The sequence below is a fragment of the Anguilla rostrata genome, chromosome 6 (genome assembly GCF_018555375.3).
Source record: "Anguilla rostrata isolate EN2019 chromosome 6, ASM1855537v3, whole genome shotgun sequence".
In the NCBI taxonomy this organism is placed as follows: domain Eukaryota; kingdom Metazoa; phylum Chordata; class Actinopteri; order Anguilliformes; family Anguillidae; genus Anguilla; species Anguilla rostrata.
The window spans coordinates 27,726,877-27,747,071 of record NC_057938.1 but is presented as its reverse complement, the minus strand read 5'-3'; the positions used below and the strand labels follow the sequence as shown (position 1 = coordinate 27,747,071).

The 20,195-nt window shown below is 38.2% G+C and overlaps 1 long non-coding RNA gene across 1 annotated transcript in view; it reads left to right on the top strand.

The window, feature by feature from the left end:
- Positions 1–16,763, top strand: part of LOC135257854 (uncharacterized) — a 57,004-nt gene extending 40,241 nt beyond the window's left edge. The window contains exon 3 of the long non-coding RNA XR_010330784.1: positions 16,629–16,763. This is a non-coding gene — a long non-coding RNA (uncharacterized LOC135257854). The remainder of the gene's footprint in view (positions 1–16,628) is intronic.
- The last annotated feature ends 3,432 nt before the right edge of the window (positions 16,764–20,195 follow it).

The following is a 20,195-nucleotide window of genomic DNA, read 5'->3' as shown; positions in this document are numbered from 1 at the left end:
TGCATTAGTTGATGTCTTTATGCCATTGTTTTACAGATATTCTTTTTTTAAAAATTGTCTCTCTTTAAAAAACCTGTGCTTAGTTTCAAAGCACATGGTCCAGAACTGTATCAGCAGACCCAACTGTAACATTGCATGTGGCTAGTGCAACATGAATTGATGCTTGGGTCGTAAATGATGGTCTGGGCACAATGGTGCTCCTCTATAATCAGGCTTATGTAAGCCACAGCCTCCTGAGTTAGGGATGGAGAGAAGATAAACTCGATGCAATGATGCAAGAGGAGCACCAGCTCCCACTCTCTGTTTCCCTCAGGGATCAGGCCACCTATCATAGTTGATAACAGCCTCAACAAACACCACATTTGAGTGGCTGAGCAAAGTACTGGAGCTGTTCGTGGTCTGTCTCGAGACCCCTGAAGGGCTCTGCAGCATCTCTAAATTCTTGAGCAAGTTATTCCACCTCTGGAGTTTGTCTGGACTTTGTCTTTGAATGTAGTCTGTCTACAATGTCATGGATCAAAGAAGATGTCTGCTGGACTACAAAGTTAATAGTTGAATGTGTAGTATTTTGACCTTAGTGTAGCCAAAAAAGGGCAACACTCTCTTGTCATGTTGCAGCAAGTGTCGTCTATATGACCTAATATGCATAAAAGTTCTGCCACAACCATTTTGACAACATTGGAAATAGTGGTCGACCGATTAACCAGTTGGCCGATTAATCGGGCCGATATCTGTCATTTTGAGATAATCGGCATCGGCCGATGTCTGCGCTCATGAGGCTGGTAAACAAAAAATGTCTGCAGACACATCTGCAGGCAGTCTTGTCAGTGTGGCTGCTGTGCTGTGATGTTAGCACTCCTTGTGTCAGTTTAGCCATTCTACGAGCAGACGTCAGTGAGAAACATGCCAATGCTGGATGTAGGCTACCTGAGAGAAAATGGTAAGACTTAAATTCCTAGCTTTCAAATCTCAATATATTTAATTGGCTACTCTTAATAACATATACAAGGTTTACTGTCTGTATAATTAGGTTGATTCCAGTTTTTTAGTGAGAAAATGTGAATAACTTTAGTTGGGAATTGTAATGGTTCAAAGCCCTGACCCTTGCCTACACTGCTGCCAACAGGACAGCCCCCATCTACTTGCAGGACATGACTCAATTCTATGTGCCTGCTCGACCACTCCGCTCTGCGGCAGCAGGGCGCCTTGTAACCCCTCCCACCCGCCCAAAGGGATCACAGAGCTTCTCCACCCTAGCTCCCCAGTGGTGGAACGAACTCCCCGTCCCTCTCCGAACCTCCCCCTCACTATCCATCTTCCGCCGTGGCCTGAAGACTCATCTCTTCAGACTATACCTAGACTAACCACCACCACGCTGTATAATAATAAATAAAAATAAATAAAAAAAATAAAAAAAACCTTTTTCCTGTCACTTGTTACATGTTGCCCCATCCCTGCACTTCTTGGTAATTTGTATTTGTCCTAATACTGTAGCTTATTCTTCTGCCTAGTTGGCTTTGCAGATGTTAGGCCAGAATAGTGTTCATTGTTCTCGGCTAGAAATAGCTGTTCAAAATAAGTATTGTACCTTACTGAATTACTGAATTACACTGAATTAATGTAATGTAATGTAATGTAATGAACCCGTGTTCAGCAGTTGTCTACGACCATGAAATGCACTTTTTTGAACGTCGCTTTGGATAAAAGCGTCTGCCAAATGAATGTAATGTAATGTAATGGTAACGTTAGCAAGCCTGGAACCAGCTAAACTAGCTTACAAGGCTCGAAAAACTATTGTATGGCGTCCCCAGCCCCCACTCCTACTCCCGACGAGCCGGGGTCATAAAACATTTATCAGATTTGTCATTTGGGATGGTTGTGGGACGGTAAGCAAGTGTAACTGTGAAGCCTTTTATTGTTGGTGAGCCTGTGGTCTGCTGTTGTTAAGCACGTTACCTAAACATTATTTTCGCTCATAGACATGATTATGCCAGTGCAAAGTTTGCCAGCAGTAGAGTAACAATAATAGCCAGCTAGCAGAACTATTCTCAAGTGGGCAAAGCCAGCAGCACCTGCTGTCAGCTGAGGCAGAGGATGAAGACAGGATTGATGAACCTCTTCTCTCTCAAGTCAACAATCTGCTATCGTAAGCAATTGATTTGATAGTTATAAGATACCCAACGTTAGTTACAGTCTGTTGCATTTGCTAGAGATAGCCTCGATTCAACAAGTGGGCTTACGTTAACAGGAGTCCGAAAGCTAGCGTTAACGTTGTCAACAACGTTTTGGGGAACTAACGTTATGGGCTTCTAGCTAACATCACGTTTCTGCACTTATGGGCATGTCGCTCTCCCTCTGCATGTATTGTGTGTGTCAACTTGCCAACAAACTTTTTGTTCCGCATTGTTCTAGCGTTTTATTGCTAAGGTTAGCTAACGTTAGCTGCTTTGCATGGTAAATCATAGAAAGACATGATACGTCACAAAAACTATTACACTGCTAACTAATGCTTACATTACAGTGTGACATATCCTCATTATAAAATACCACTAACCTATTTAAAGACACTCAATTTCAAAAATAATGTACATAACCGGAATATTTTGAGCAGTAATACTTACATAGCAATGATGAAATCTGTTTTCAATAGATAGAGACAGAGACAGTAAATCAATGATATATTTCTATCCACTTATGTCTTACACCAGAAAACGATGTCAGCTAGGTCTATCAGCAAACATATGGCTTAGCTATGCCCAGAAGTCCTCAATAATAATATTATTTTCCAAGAAATTATGAAAAAGGTTTCGTTTTTTGCGTTTTTTTTTACTGCTACCACAGAGTGAATGCGTAAGTGAATGTGATAACAAAACTTTCGATTACGCTGACCAATAAAATGCTATTCCAAAAGCAAAATTAGACATGTTATACATCGTTAGAAAGCTTATACTCTCACCTACTAAATAAATGGATTGTCAATCAAGCCAGACTGTACTAAAAAGGGCGACAACGCCGTAAACAACACAGCTATTTTGGAAGGTACCCAGGCATCACAAATGTGTGTATATTTCACAAATGGATTGTCCAAGACAGTATATGACCACTCAGTCTCTTCTTTCTTCTTCTTCGTCTTCCAACCGGTGCATTCGCGCCGCCCACCAAAATTAAAAACGCAAAAAAAAAAAAAAAAGCAAAAGGCCATCTCTAGAGCTGTTTGTCCGTTCTGGGCTACTGTAGAAACATGGCGGTGCAACATAGCGGCCCCCATGGAAGAGGACCCGCTCCCTATGTAGATATAAAGGGCTCATTCTAAGGTAATGAAAACACAACGATTCTTATTTTCATGGGATTATACACTAATTAAAACATACTTATGAATATTATATTCTATTTCTGCTTAGTACATTCCGCTAGATGCCACTAAATTCTGCACACTGCACCTTTAAATACCAGTCACGTTCTGAAATCTACAGCATAACCCAATGTATTTTTCTATTTCATTAATTAATAAAAATTCTAAAACAAGAATGTTACTGGCTAAGATAACGTGTATTATATTGTAATGTGCATGGAATAATGGAATTAATTAATAATCTACTTAAGCAAACAGAGAGAATGCAGACAATAACATTAGTGTTAAATAGATGTTCATTTAATTTCAGCAATTTTGTGTCTCATTTGTTATTATTATTAAATTCTTGTATTTTATCAGATGCAAAAAAAAAACAAAAAAACAACAATAACATGATATTGGCATTATATATCGGCTATCGGCCGCCCTACTCTCTAAATATCGGCATCAAAATATCGGCATCGAAATCGCCATTGAAAAACCCATGTCGGTCGACCACTAATTGTAAATATGTTGATGAAAGATTTACATTATGAATGGCACAAAAATGTGTGAAAAGCGTGCCCAGGAATTTGGGCCTTGCAACTGAAGCATATATATCCCTCTTTAAAAATGCCAACATATCTGAGTGTGACTTTTACACAGGACTTACATGCTCTCTATGGTGCTTAAGGAACTTAAGCCTGAGACATTTGGAATAAGGCTAGTGATTAATCCTTCATCCAAAAGTTTAAAAGTCTCCTCATCTATTGACTGATCTGAAAGGCAAAAAGCACACAGCAAAACAAAATGTATACTCATCATTAATAAGCCCACAGAAAAACAAAATACACATACACACACATGCACACACACACACAATTTCCACATAAATAGCAGAGAACTGTACCAAATCTAAGGGCCTCTGATCTGATGTTAATTTGAGTCAGTTAACACCATATTGTTCAGCCTTAAATTGGTTTAGTTCTTCTGTATTCTCTGTGTGGAAATAATGTGTGTGTGCGTGTGTGTACACGTACTGTACTGAATCAATCAATCAATCAAATTTTTTTTACTATTTACAGTAGGAACTAGATAAACCCATTACATCACAAAAAAGACCAAAAATTATCCTGACCTAGGTATAATAATGTGTTGGATTACACTGGTATTTAATGTTTCGTTACTCTTATGGTTGTTTAAACTGAATCGTAGTTTCGAGTCTCTCAGACTAAATAAGGGTTATTTCCCTAGAGTTCGTTTTCACAAACAGTATCTGTTGTTCGAGCAACCCCTCCATTACCTTAGCTTTAATTAACAGTTTATTCTCAGAGTGGACCACATCGATTTTAACGTAGTCCGCGATTAACAGAAGGTCTGCCTTCCGGCAGCTGTCCAGCTGCTCGAATGTTGGGTAATCAAGAAACCGTTCTAGTTCAAACTCCATGGTAACTTTAGTCGCGTTTCCACCCAAAGTACCCAGAACTTTTAGTCCCAGGAACTACTTTTCAAGGAACTAAAAGGTTCCTTCAGCCCATTTTTGTCTGCGTTTCCACCGCGGTCTAAAGACCCGCAAAGATTAGGCAAATTAGTCCACTGACGTATGTAAAAGCAACGTCGTCGTCGGTCCATCTGTCCTATGATTTCTTCTGTAACCCCATACTACCACCGAAGTACATTATTTTCCAATAACTGGGACAGCTGGAGGGGTTTATTCCACTTATACAACGACTACATATGGTTACTTTAGTATTTATTGATTTTTATCGACTTAATCACCTTAAATTGAAATATTCTTCTGCGGCCGTTTGGGTATATTATTTTACCGTTGTGAAGCAAAACTCTCGTTGGTAGTTCGACTTGGACCGTTGTTATGCAACAAACAGGATATAACAGGCTAATATACAGATTGTAACTGTTTTATATAATCTCTCAAACACATTCATTATGTTTTTATGCGAACATTCACTTTCATGTCTTGACATCCGAGGTGACAGAATACATTCACATTCTACAAATAACTGGTAACAACAGCAAAAAACATGCACACGTCGTAAACAATTTGCTGTTGAATTGATTAATTCGACTCTTACCGTCATTTACAAAATAGGCTAATCGCAAAATGACAAGAATAAATAGAATGAAAACTCGGACTTGCGTGAAAATTTGAATTAATATTGCAGTGGTACAGCCACCGTTTTCTTTCCTTGAAAGTTACTGCTAGCGGAGTAGCGGAGTGTGCTTTTACTGTATCCCCAATGTAAATTACGCAGAACTACCACATATCTCACATAAATATATGTCAAGCGTTTTGACTCAATTATAACGGACTAACAAAGAAAATCTGGAAGAAAACATTCAGCAACCGAATTAAACTGTTTGAATGTTTTGGTAGATATGTTGTCCTAGCACGAATGCTTAACATTTTATAAAACAAATTTCTCATCTGTTCCAAGACGTTGGCAGGCTCTAACCAAAAGTAGGCTACTGCGCCGCATAACATACAAGTTTGAATTCAAGTTATTATTATGAAAATAAATCGGTTTGCGGCCGCAGATTTTTAAAAATGGCGGTTGAAATAAAATACTGCGAGTAGTCGACCAATCAGAAATATTCAGCGCTTGTGCCCCACCCCAAAAGTTCCGGTACTTTTGGAAAGTACTACCCCCTGAGCAGGGACTTTTTTGGGGGTAAAATAAAGTCCCCGGAACTTAATTTAGTTTCTGCGGTGGAAACGCACTCAGTTCCTCAAAAGGTTCCTAGTTCCTGGGGAAAGTTCCTGTGGTGGAAACGCGGCTATAGCTAGCAACAGAAACGCAGGTTGTCAGAATTGAAAAGCAAAGTTGTATCTCTGAACGCCCACAGGAATGAAATCACAAGATACTACCTACTGGTAGCAGTAGGTAGTATGTGACAAGTCAAATGCTGCAAAATGACAAAAGTAGCACACCTCAAAGTGACACTCCAAGCTAGTACTACAGACGGGATGAAAAATCGCACCAAGCAAAATAACACTGTTACAAATTCCAAAGCTAGTACTACAAACTTTGCACAAAGTAGTACCTAGCAACAAAGTAACCGTGCTACCAATGGCGATTTTAGCAAGCATTTCTGGTGGGGCAGTTTTGTATGATGTCACCATAACAAAAAATAAAGGTAGCCAATTAGTCTACGGTAGGCCTTTGCTATTATATGGGCTGCGCTGTAAGTGCCAAGAAGCAGAAAGATTTCCAAAACCGAGTAATAAAATAAAGCTAGCTAGAATGAAAGCACCTATTATCGACCACCGGAGGGGGGGGGGGACGTGTATCGACCACCCTAACCAGTAGTGTATTTACTTAGTATTTATTAGAGAGAACTGGACATCATTAAATGTCCTGTAAAAATACACATAATAAACTCTAAATGTAAAAAAAAAAAAAAAAAATTAATTAATTCAGCCTTATTTACAATATCAACTTTAAGATAAGCAACACACTCGGAATTATCTCATCACGGCCCTTTAAATGCAATGGCGCAGAGGTTGCTTTTCAAACTGCTTTCCTAACGGCTATTTTGCGTCCTGCGACTTTGGTTACAACAGTGAATATGTACGGATTTCTAGACGTGCTGATAGCAACCACCCTTTCTCCTATTAACCTCAAATACGCAAGATAGGACACTTATACAGTATGCTAGCACATTTATGTCAAGTTCCATTCATTTATATGGGGTGGTCGATACACGTCCTCTTAGCAACCAAAAGCTAGCGCAGGACCACCTCTTACTTATTTGCCGGCACAGAAAAATATCATGTAAGTACTGCAGAAATAACCACTGGAGGATAACAAGGACATTTTTTCCTACATAACTAGGTACAGGTTGTTACCGATATTTTGCCTATTTCATATATAGTTACAAATATGTTTACGTTTTCTTGTCTGTCGAACGAAAGTGGTAGCTAATAGGTGCTCTCACTCTAGCATTAGCGATAGACGCACATCAACCGATTAACGGTTACGTTTATTATTTTTTCATCACCTCAGGTGGCCCACCAGTTGCTAGGCAGAATTCATAGGGGCAGAAACATTTCTGCCCCTCCGCCCAACATAATTTGCGGGAGGTTTTCCCTGCTTACGCAGATCACGCTCACGTTGTTCTCCTAGCAACGATGGGGCAGAGTGCTCCGCTGCCCCACAGCAGAGAGATAGGACAGGGAGCGCAGTCTGCAGCGCGAGCACACACATACACACAAATGAAATTACTCCAAAACAGCACTATAAGGATTGTGAGTCAAGTGTATTATATTTATACACGCCAATTTCACCACTGAATTACTATTTTGTATTAAATAGAAAATACATTATGCCACAATGTTCAGATGTTACGATAATATTGTACCACAGTGCCACCTTTGGTGGGGCACTGCCCCATGTGCCCCTAATGTAAAAATGCCCCTGCGTCCTACAAATCACAATGCTCTGGCACAACGTAGTCCCTCAAGTAGCAAAACAGCATCAAAGTAGAGCAAGTCTACGGTTCTATACTGGACGAGCCCCCATTCTCTTATGTCCCGTAACTCACCCGTGTTAAATAACCAGGTGTACGCTACCGGACATAACACTAAGCAACTTCAATATTAACCACAACCCGAAAGAAGACCCAGTCAAACATAAAGTGGTATGTTAAAGTGCAAGAAGGCGTTTATTTCCAGCAAAGCAGGGAGTTAAGAGCTATTAGTTTTAGAGGAGTTATAAGCAGATGTGTACAGATGTATCACAGGTAGCAGGATCTCATTGGGCAGATAGATATAATCCAGCACGATGGTCCTCTGGCCTGAAGGTCCGTTCTCCACTTTCTTACGGATGTTTTGAGTCAGAAACTGGGATATCGTTGACTATCGCTGCAATATGCTCTATAACTAAGAAGTAACACGAAGGCCATAAATGCCAGTAATATAACATTTATTAACTATTTATTGAATATTATTTGATTCTGTTTATTATCATGTTTCCAATATATAGTGACCCTTTATTGTTAGATGTTTACTCACTGTCAAAATCCTCTCTGATCCTTTAATTACATTTACAATTACAGCAACAGATGCTTAAAACAACTAAGACATCAAAAACAGCTGGTGCTATGTAATGATACAGACAGAATTTGTAGCATAGAGGTAATTGAGCCACTTGGGACAAGCGATCATTTTGCAGTTAGATTTGATGTATCATGGCAATTTAACAAGGCCTCCTCTATGGCCAAAATTAGAAATTTTAGACAAGCCAATTTCAACAAGATGCAAGAATATTTATGTAATATTGACTTGGTGAAACCTCCCAACTGCAAGACTGTGAATGAATAGTGGGGTAGGTTCAAAAGGGTTATTCTTGATGCAAAGGTAAGGAAAAGTAAGTTGAAAAAGCGCTCCCCCCAGTGGATGGACATACGGGAGAGTTTGAGAAAAAAACTGTAAAAGATATATAAAAATGACAGCACTAAGAGTAATAAGGCTGAATATTGTAATATGCGTGATAAGGTTAAAAAACTATGGGAAGCCAAGAGGCTCTTTGAAAGGCAAAGTACCCAAGATGCAAACAGTAATCCTAAATGATCTTTCAATACTGTTGTAGGAAAAGGAAGGTCAAAGAGGATATCAGCTGCATCTAGAATGAAGAAGGAGCATTGCTTTCCAAGAGTAAAGATATTGCTAATGCCTTAAATAGTTATTTTGTTGAGAGTTTTACTAGAGAAGAGGTTACTAATAGACTGGAAGGCTTATTCAGTACTCAGAAAGTCTTATCAGATATTGAAATAGAGGATAAAGAAGTACTTCATAAATTACTTAAACTAAAGACAAACAAGGCAGCAGGTCTTGATGACATATACCTAAGAGTACTCAAAGAGTTAGCTGAGATCATTTTTACATCACTGGCAGGTATTTTAGTCCTTAGAAACTGGAGAAATTCCTGAGGACTGGAAGCAAGGTAATATAATACCAATATAAAAGAAAGGGGACTGTACTGATCTAGGAAACTACAGGCCTGTAAGTTTAAATTACTTACTTACATCACATGTAAAATACTGGAATCTATCATTAGAGACAAGTTGGAAGTATTTCTTGAAAATAGCAACATCCTAAGGGATAGCCATCATGGGTTTCGTAAGGTAAGGTCATGTCTGACAAACCTTCTGGTATTCTTTGAAGAAGCTACAAATGTTTTGATTATCACAAGGCGTATGATATTATCTACTTCAGGGTGTAAAATTAACTTTTTTATGCACTAGCCACTGTGTCTGGTAGATTCTTAACTTCTACCAGCCACTCACCTTTTTTACCAGTCACTTTTTAAAAATAAATATTAAAGCAGCGGCGACTGAGCTGAAAATTGGTGAGGCGCAAAACTTTCCTTTAAACTAATCATTGATCTAAACCTGTTTTTATTAATTTTTCCTTTATTATCAAGCGTTCCAACAATCGGACTAATCAAATGGCAAGTAGCCTAACACACAGCGTCTTCATACCGTGTTAGGGGATTAAATCATAAATTCAATCTACCCGTTAAAAATCTGTTTTAATCACCAAGTAGTCTACACTTAACAAACAAGATACACCAGTCTGTTATCTACCGTGTTAGCTTACAGAATAACCAGAAAAAACAAAACCTTGTTTACAATCTACGCATTGCAGATATTTGCCATAAATATGAGTGCAGAGAAAGAAGTGCATGTATCCGCAAATAATGTTGATTAAAAATGTGCACAATTTCGTACTGCGAATGAAAATAAATGTAGGCTATAAGGCCTAGGCTGCTCGCTAAAACTGCCTATTTGAGGAGAGCAGGCTATATATGATAGTAGCCTATTGAGTAGCCTATTTAGTGGATTCATTGTATTGATATTCAAGGAAAATCGGGAAGTTTCCGCCACTGATTAGTGATTAAAACTGATTTTTCTAAATCACATTTATCATTTAATCTCCCTAACACAATGCGAAGAAAGAAGCTGTGTGTCACTTTCCAATTGATTAGTCAGATCGTTTGCATGCTTGTTAATCACTGAAAATTAATGAAAACAGTTTGAAATCAATGATTAGTTTAAAGGAAAGTTTTGCGCCCCACAAATTTTCAGCTCAGTCTCCGCTGAAGGCTAAATACGACAGTGGCACTGGGAGCAATACTTTTTGCTAGACGGCTCGAACACCTGATCATGTCGCCACGTCTCATTAAAATATCGTCTTGGGGCCATGATGCGAGATGGGTTGCCAGGTTACTGCCATGTAAATAACTCGATAACACAGTACAGACAAAGTTTGGGCATCCGCCACTGTGGCTGTGAGCCTCACAAATTTACCAGCCACTCTGCAAAATAACCTGCTTTTGGCGGGTGGCGGGTGTTGATTTTACACCCTGATCTACTTAGATTTCCAAAAGGCATTTGATAAGGTACCACATGAGAGACTTAGTAAAATGAAGTAGGAATTAGAGGATGTATTTCAGAGTGGATTTAGAACTGGCTACAGGGTAGAACACAAAGAGTTGTAGGAGGGATATTATCTGAGCAGGGAACTGTTGCAAGTGGAGTCCCACAAGGATCGGTGACCACTGCTCTTCCTCATTTATATCAATGACCTCGACAGGGACATAGAAAGTACATTATTCAAATTTGCATATGATACAAAACAGGGAGGCCCAGCTAATAGTTTGGAAGCTACTGAAGTAATCGAAGATTTAAATAAAATCCAAAAGTGGGTGGAAACCTGGCAAATTAAATATAGACAAATGTAAAGTTCTGCATGTGAGAAATAAAAACATTAGGCAGGATTACTTTATGGGAGGAACAAAATTAGAATGTGCTCAGTTTGAAAAAGACTTAAGAGTAATGGTTGATCAGAGCCTTTCTGGTTCTAGGCACTGTGCTGTAAAAAAAGGCCAACAGGATGCTGGTATATATAGCCAAAAGTATTGAGTATAAATCCAAGGAAGTTATACTTATCTTATACAATACATTTGTTAGACCACACTTAGAGTATTGTGTGCAGTTCTGGGGAACATACTACAAGAAAGATATAGAGGCTCTGAAAAAAGTTCAAAGAAGAGCAACAAAATTGTTTCCTGGTATGAAAGATAAAAGCTAAGAGGAAAGATTTAAGATGCTTAACCTCTTCAAGCTTAGTAAATAGAGACTCGGGGGTGATTTGATTGAGGCTTTTAAATTCATAAAGGGGATCAACAAAGTGAAATACAAGAGATTCTTCAGGATGAGTTCTGTTAGTAGAACAAGGGGACATAAATGGAAATTAACGAAAGGTAGATTCCATACAGACATTAGGAAGAATTTTTTCACACAGAGAGTAGTCAATGTGTGGAATAGCCTGCCAGGTCATGTAGTAGAGGCAGAAACTCTGGGGATTTTCAAGACTAGGCTTGATAGAGTGTTAGATACTATCTAGTCTGTAGGTAGCCTAATCAGAGCGCTAATTTAGTTAGGAAAATGGCGAGCATTGTTGGGCTGAACGGCCTGTTTTCGTCATTATATGTTATGTTATACAGTTACTGTTATTCTGTTGCTAGTATGACGTAGTTACTGTTATATTGTTGTTGTTGCTTTTTAGTTAGCATGAATAAATTGCACTGTATGTTAACCTTGATTTAATGTGATGCTTAGTTAACTTGGCATTTCATGGTAAATGGAAGATAGGCACTATTATTTTTTAGATAAATTACAAGATTGTGATTCATTATTGTTGTACAACAGAGAAAATATATGATTTTATACTTACCTTTTGCCAATGTTCATTGTGTATGAGTGAGTATAAGTCTTGGCCTTGTTTATATATTCAGGTAGTTTATTTTATTTTTTTGGTATTGAGTTCCACAATTGGATGGTGATGTTCTAGACAAAATTGCTTGTAAAATATTGAATCATTTCCCTTCTAGGAGAACAATTTCCCCACATTTCAGGTTCATATGCTCCTCTGCCAGTGGGGTAAGATGAAGCAGACCATCATCTGTGTAATTGATTGCGAAACCTGGAACTGAGTGAATACCTCATTTTTTATATTAATTGTGATTGTGTAAAGTGAATAAAATTGTTTAATTTTTAAATATCATTTTAGGGGGCACCTAAGAAAGTGTTCTTATGGGTTATATTTACATGTTTACTGTTACCTGAACGTAACACCAGTTTGTTTATGTTTAGGGGGGGATAAACATTCTGTTTACCATTTATGTTTATTATTTTTATACCTACATATTTTACAAAAATACCAGTTATTAAAATATTGTGCAGCCTTGTGAACTCTTTCACTTCTATTGTTTTGTGGTCCTTCTGCTGTCCTATGTAATCTAGTGTCTTCTGGTGTATCTGATTCCTGCTATCTTCTGAGCATATGCTTTGCATAATCTCTGAATAACACATGCGTCCTGAAGGAAACTTTCATTTCAATATTTCAATAGCACCAATATCAGATGAAGCGTGTATCTTTCATATTTTTGCCTAACTCAAATATTTTCCCTACATTAAAATTTGTTCCATTGAAAGATTCTTCATAGTCAGGTGTTTTGTGTCATTCATTACATCTTGAAATTCTAAAAAAGATCTTGCAGTTGTGAACCATTTGACCAATAGACCCCAACAGTTGCCACTTGCAGCTATATTTGCTCGAGTACAGTTTTTGAGAGGCGCTAAACTTGAAACATTCCAATTTGCTTAATCATATCAATATTCATGAAGGAGCATAACCAAGAACAATACTGTTATAATAGATGCTGTCTCCTTGAGGCATGCTTTTTTGTGAAAGATCATAAACTACAATATAGTATCACAATTTTCTGTTACCACCTGGAACCTCTTGCAGTTAAGAACCATAGAGGACTGAACAATTGCAGCAGCTGACCATTTGATTAGTCTAAAGAACCTGGTGTATAGTGGTGCAACTGCTGATTAAATATGGGAGAAATTGTAGGGGAAACAAAATTAAGCTTCTTCAGTTTTGCTCTTGTATCATGTGTTTATGCACTTTTTTTCTGTTGGGTGAGGGCCTGAACATTGGCTCCTGAATTATTTACCAAGCTTTTGACAATGTGGACTGTTTACGATTGCAAAATTCCAGGAATATTCAAGGATGGAAACTTTCCATGGGAATTAACAGGAATTTATGGAAATTAACGGGAAATAACGAGAATAAAATGGAAATATAGCCCTATTTGCTCAGGCTGCATTTACCATGTCATATGCAGATAGAAACAAACATTTTACCATATCATAAGCAGACATAATTGCAAACATTCCCTATAACCCCCCTCCAAAAAAAAGACTTTTCCCATAACACCTAAAACAAACCATAAAAACAGTCTTCCAAGTGTTGTTTTAGAATTCTATTTACATAGATAGTAGAAGTGCAAGTTTTTTAGAAAACAGGAATGACAGACACGTGGAATAAACATTAACAAAATACATTCCATTTTACTCTGCAAGGGGTCAGTTGACTCCACGGTTCTAGTGACGAGCAGTAGCCTATACCTTGAGTAGTGCCAAGTGATGTCAGCAGCACACTACGTGACCAAAGTCGGAAAGTTTTGAAGAGAAGCTAACTGCTTGTCCGAAATTACCAATATTTCTACGACGTCTCTATGCCATTTCACAGCGATATCCTACTTATCAGACGGCGTTAATTTAGTCAACAAAACATATTTGTTACGACCCCTTTTTCCATGATGAAAACAAAACATAACGAAATAACAATTCAGAGTAGGCCTTAGGGTTTAAAGTGAACAACTTATTTTACAATAAAGAATTAATGGAAATAGATTCATCTACAGACAAGTGCACCTCTGATTATTTTCCTGTGTGTACAGGTGCACTTCAAAAGACAAAAGGACATTAAACAGCATATGATTTAGAATAAATGTATAAAGCAATGGTATATTTTCTATGTTGAAAACAAAAAAAGATGGATATCATGTCTTAAGTTATGTCTAGTTTTAGTAATACAGTACTCTCCAAAATTCAAGCTGAAGTTCAGTGCCATTCTTTCCTAATCTTCATCAAGAGTGTGCATAATAATATTCTTTGTGACATGAAAAATATAAAATCATTCTAGTGTTTGTTTCTGAAGTCATTTTTAAACTTTTATGGAAGACATGCCTTAGGTCCTAAAAACTTCTGTGAATGAAAGAGGAAATTTTTGGAATTGTAGTGGGGCCAGCCCTACAAACACGAAAGTCTGTGACTGACTGAGTGAGTGATGAAGTTGCACCATTGGTCGGCCGGATCACATGTGTTAGGTCCAGCCATATACTAGGTTTTAACCTCGTCTTGTTTTTATATGCTTGAGTGGTTTCTGTGGATTACATTTTCACTCTGCTGTCCAGGTCTTTCTTAGGTAAGAGAAATGTATTTAATTTACCACAGCATTGTAATTAGGCTAATTGCAGAATTATGAAACTGTGGACTGGATTCACTGAAAAGTTGGCTCTAGCTTTGACTTAAGAGTAAAAGCAATTTTTTGCTTCATTGTGGCCTCTTTCATTGCAAACACAGTTTTGGAAGTTAATTGAGGTTATCACTGCACTCATGAAACTGTATTTGTGAAGGTAGACTTGTAGTTATCTTCAGTCATAATTAAATGAGCAAGTTGTTATAATCCGTTTCTGTCAAGGGAAGGATTTAGATTTCATTTAAAAATATTTTTTGAACTGTCTGCCACCATTTAATTAGTTTTCACAGTGTATGCCAGGAGTGGATGGCCTGAGTCAGGATCTGAGGCCACCCAGGGTTTCTACTATTGCCAGTGGCTTTGGGACCTGGGCCCAGAATGTCTGTAAAGTACTTTAATCCTTTGTGAGAAGTGTTTTACATATAAAAAAGAGGAAAAATAAATGTACAGGCCTAGATTATAGGGACCAAAGATGGTTTGAATTAGCAGAACAAGAAGGAGAAAATATTAAAAATTATCCTTGAATATACACATTACTGATTGATCTCAATAAAATATACAAAAATGTCAGATCCTCAGTTGATCTCTATTGATAAATCTGGAATGAAAAAACAATTTTGCCAGTATACATATAGCTCTGAAGTATTAGAATAATTTGGACAAATTCCTGTTTTGTGTATGCATGAGACCTTTTGGGGGGCCCTTTGTTTTTTATGCTCTGTAACCTTTGTGTTTGAGGTTCTTGTGGCTTTCCTGCTGATCTCTACATGCGGTTCTTGACATTCATCAACATATATTTGTAGTCCCGACATCCTGGGAGACTTTCCCATGAAATGGCTTAGTTAATTCCCTAACTGAATTAATTTTATTAAAAGGGCCTGAACCAGTGAACACCCCAGAAAAGCAACTCTTAGTCCTCAGGGAGGCAAACAGCCGCTTCAGGAATGAAGTTAGCCATTTGTCTGGGCTTGTCAAAGTGTAGCATAACTAATCATCCGTGAAGGCAATCACCTTGAAGACACTCCAAAATATTCTGACTAAGCCAGAACACAGCATACACCTCATCTTGGGTGTATCATGCAGCAAGCATTTTGCACACCTCTGAGTCAGCTAGCATGCTACATGGGGGCTCAGAAAGATACTATACCATCTGTAGATTATAACTTTGAGATATTAAGCGTTAGCATTTTCAGGTCCCGTAACATTGCAGTGTATTGTATTGCACCGTTGTTTTAACATGATAAATGACATTTCCATGATAACTCATTTTTGAATAAAAAGTGCACATAGGCCCGCCCTCCAATGATTAATCACACGAGGGATTGCAATTAATTAATTAATTTATTTTTTTTACTACTTACTTTTTTCATTTTCAAGGTAGACATGTTGCAGCTCATGTTATCTTCAATGCTATTCAAGATCTTATGCTGTCTGCAATGCCATTCAATGTGACATGAGACTAAACATGTCCCCGTTGAAAATGGAAGACAAAGAAGTTATAATTCTATACATTTTTTTAAAAAAGTCGTACAGATTTCAGTGGTACTGCTTCAGTCAGTGTGGCTGTGAATTGGTCTTGAAGGTTCTAGTGAGATGCTGCTTAGTGGTACACTATTGTTATTCTTGGAAATTTTCTGGTTTTCTCCATTCACATGCACCTACATGTTAAATGTAAATGTTCTGCAATGCCCATTGAAGAATGTCTTCCCACAATTCCATGAGTGCCCCACTTAAAAAATAAATGATTAGGGTCCAAATACAGCTGAGTATGGAGGCTGCAGTAAAGAGCTTTGGGAAGCATGAACTGATCAAGCTAAATGAGTGACTGTATAATGTAGTTTTAGTGCAGGTACTGACTGTTGCCATGGTTTTGCCTCTCAGGCTACCTGTCCAAAGTCTTGAGGAACTACACAGAACAGGCCTGCGATGGAGAATACTTCTCAGTACACTGTCCACCCAGCACAACCATCAGCATTCAATCCTCTTTCTATGGCAGAAGAGGCTCTGCACCCCAGCACTGCCTGCCCCATCATAGTAACCCCAGCACACAGCTGCTGGGAGATGACAGACACTGCTTTGTCTCAACTTCACTTCAGGTAACTGCAATTACTTTCTTTTCTGAACAAAGGCAATGCCAAAGAACAGTGTATCAGCTTGCATTCTCATTTGGCTGGTTATCCTTTTACTTATTTGTCCATACAGCTCTTTGGGTATTATATATATATATATATATGTTTGAACAGAAACACCCTTCAGGAGGCAGGTGTGTATGTGTCAGTGACTACTGTGGACAGAAGACTGATGCAAACCACTACTTTGCTGAACAACAGAATGGCTGGGTTACAGCTTGCTTAAAAGCACCGAAAAGATCATGCACAGTTCTGGAAGGTCATGTGGCTAAATGAGACCAAGATTCACTTGCATCAGAGTGATGACTACAAGCAAAGTGTGGAGGGAATAGAATGGACTTCATTTATCAATGGGAATGGCAAATGAACTGCCTTTATATAGCACATTTTCTAGCAACTACTGCAGAAATTGCTTTACAGTGAATGCCTCCCATTCACCCATTCACGCACAAACTCACACACCAACGGCAAAAAGCAGCCATGCAATGCGCCAACCAGCTCATTGGGAGCAATTGGGGTTAGGCGCCTTGCTCAGTATATGTCTGCACAAGAACATCTTTTTAACTTACAAAAATGCCAAGCTACTCACGCATATAAACTTCTGTCTATAAACCATTAATTAAAACTAGCAACAAAAAAATAAAAATTAGTGCCCGACTGCAGTAATGTTCTTCTGACTGAATACAGAGACACAAATAATGGATATAAGGTGAAGACTACAGCAAGGTGAGCACACACCAACTAGCTTCAGATAGATGATTTTTAGATATACTTTATTTAACCCTGTGGGGTAATTTGTCCTCTGCATTTTGGCCCATCCTAGTTACTTAGGAGCAGCGCCCGGGGACCAACTCCAGTTCTGAGGCCAGTGCCTTGGTCAAGGGCAACTGCAGGAGTGCACCTAACATGTATGTCTTTGAGTGTGGGAGGAAACCGGAGTACCCGGAGTAAACCCACGTGAACACGGGGAGAACATGCAAACTCCGCACAGAAAGGCCCCAAGCTGAGATTCGAACCCACGACCTCATCTTGCTTTTTCTTGATGGATTGCTTTTGCTTGAAGAATTGCTCTTTCTTGAGGGTTTGCTCTTGCGAAATTGCTTATGCCTGATAGGCACTACCAGTTTGGTAATGGAGAGTTTGTTGGTGGATTGTATTATGCTTTCAAGTGTGTATTTGATAATTAGTTTGGGTTTTTAAAACCCACATTTTATAAGCAAGGTAAGGCAGTTTTGCTCATAAGGTTAAAATCTTTGTTGTCATTGGGTGACAGAGAGGGAATTTTCTATTTTTTCTCTATTAAGCACTCGGCTCACAAACTAGACTTCTTGCTGACAGGAGGTTTTTTCAGTTTTTTTTGCCCTCTCCGGAGCAACCATAACTATCGTTAGATGTTGTTAAGCTGCTAACATTAACTGTAGTTTATTATAATCTGAATCCTGATTAATTTTGGTTTTATTTTGTCCTGATATATAAATAATGAATGAATTAATGAAACATTGCATTTATATAGCACTTTTCCAGAAACTCAAAGTGCTTTACAGGGGGAACAGCCACCACCAATATGTAGCACCCTCCTGGGTGATGCACGGCAGCCAATTTGCACCAGAATGCTCACCATACATCAGCTGAGGCGGAGACTATTTTTAGCCAAATAAATCAGGAGATGATTAGGTAGCAGGTTGAGAGAGCCATGTTGAAAATTTATCTAGGATGCCTGGGAACCCCCTACTTTTTGCGATGAGCATAATTGGATCTTTAATGACCACAGTGAGTCAGGACCTCAGTTTAACGTCTCATCTGAAAGATGGCATATCCTACAGCACAGTGTACACGTCACTGTACTGGGGCATTGGGGTTTATTCGAACAGAGGTAAGACTGCCCCCTTGCTGGCCCACGGAATAAAACATTACCTTGTACAAGAGTTATTTTCTTTTAGTCGCTGTTTGGTAAAAACTAGCTAGCAAATGTAATCTAACTGAAGAATTTAACTGGTACGAAAACTCAAAAAGAAGTTTACGGAAAAAGAACGACTTGAGGAGTGTAGGCATACTAATGGCTGCTGCGAGCAGCAGCAACACAAATGCAAACAGGAAATGGTATGTTTGCGAAAGAAGTGTTCAGTTTTTTGAAAAATAGGGTCACTGGGATATTTATAATGACATTAATGGTAATATTGATGATAATTAGAACTTTTTAAACAGTGTTATGAGGGCATAGTCTCCACATTTGGTAAAAAAATAAAATGAGCATGTGGACCATTTCTCTATACAAAACCCAATGTATCTGTATAGCATTCTGTTGTATTGCTTGTGCTGAGAAACGGCATTGCCCTTAATTATACAGTACAAACAGGTCGTAGCAATGAAATTAGTCTTATTTGTAATTCATAATAAACAATTAACATGTAGGAATTCACAGAAAAAGTATTTAAGTCAAAAACAAAAAAGCAAGATAAATAGAAATATTTGAATATAAAATATGCATCCAATCCAAGTTAAAAATATAAGAATTAAAGGCAGCCTATGGTAAGATCAACAAATGAAAAATAACAGCCAGGAAAATAGAATAATAAGGAATTAAGGATAATATTATAAAAACAAATAAGAACTTTAATAAAGAATGAGAATAAATGAAATAAAATAACTAAACATCTATGGGGCTTCAGTTGGATAAACCAACTAATGTTGGCTACATATCTGTGGCATTCAGTCCGGCGGTGAACCAGACTGGTCTCGGCTGTGCCGGCTGGTGGAGAGCACACACACTTGGGTTGTGTTAGCTAGTCAGCCCAGGTGCTTAAAGGTGTGCTGCTCTCCACAGTTTGGGGCAGAGTCCCGGAGCTCACACCAAGAGCGTGTTTCTTTAATTGAGTTGCGTTTCATTTCTTTTAACAAGACGGGGAAAAGGACTGACAGGCTCAAGAGAAAATATACCTATCACTACATTGCCTCACATTTTGTGTTCAATTATGCTTGTCACAGAAACAATTTAGTATCATAATATTGTAAACATTGAATAAAATTCCGAATCAATCAAATCACATCGTTGTGTAACCAACTTTATTTATGTAAACATTCAACATCACACCAAGGAAAAATATGTTCCAAGTGAACCCATCTAAATGAATTAATAATAATAAAAAGTAAATAAGGCAGACCTGGGTAAAATGCAACACAGACTTTTCAGATAGATGCATTGAGCTTGCTTTGAACAACGTATTTCAGGTAAACACGTAGAATTATAATCTCTTTGTATCCAATGAACGCCGGGAGAGTTCAATAGATATTTTGCGAGGTATTGCCAGAAGTCTGTTTT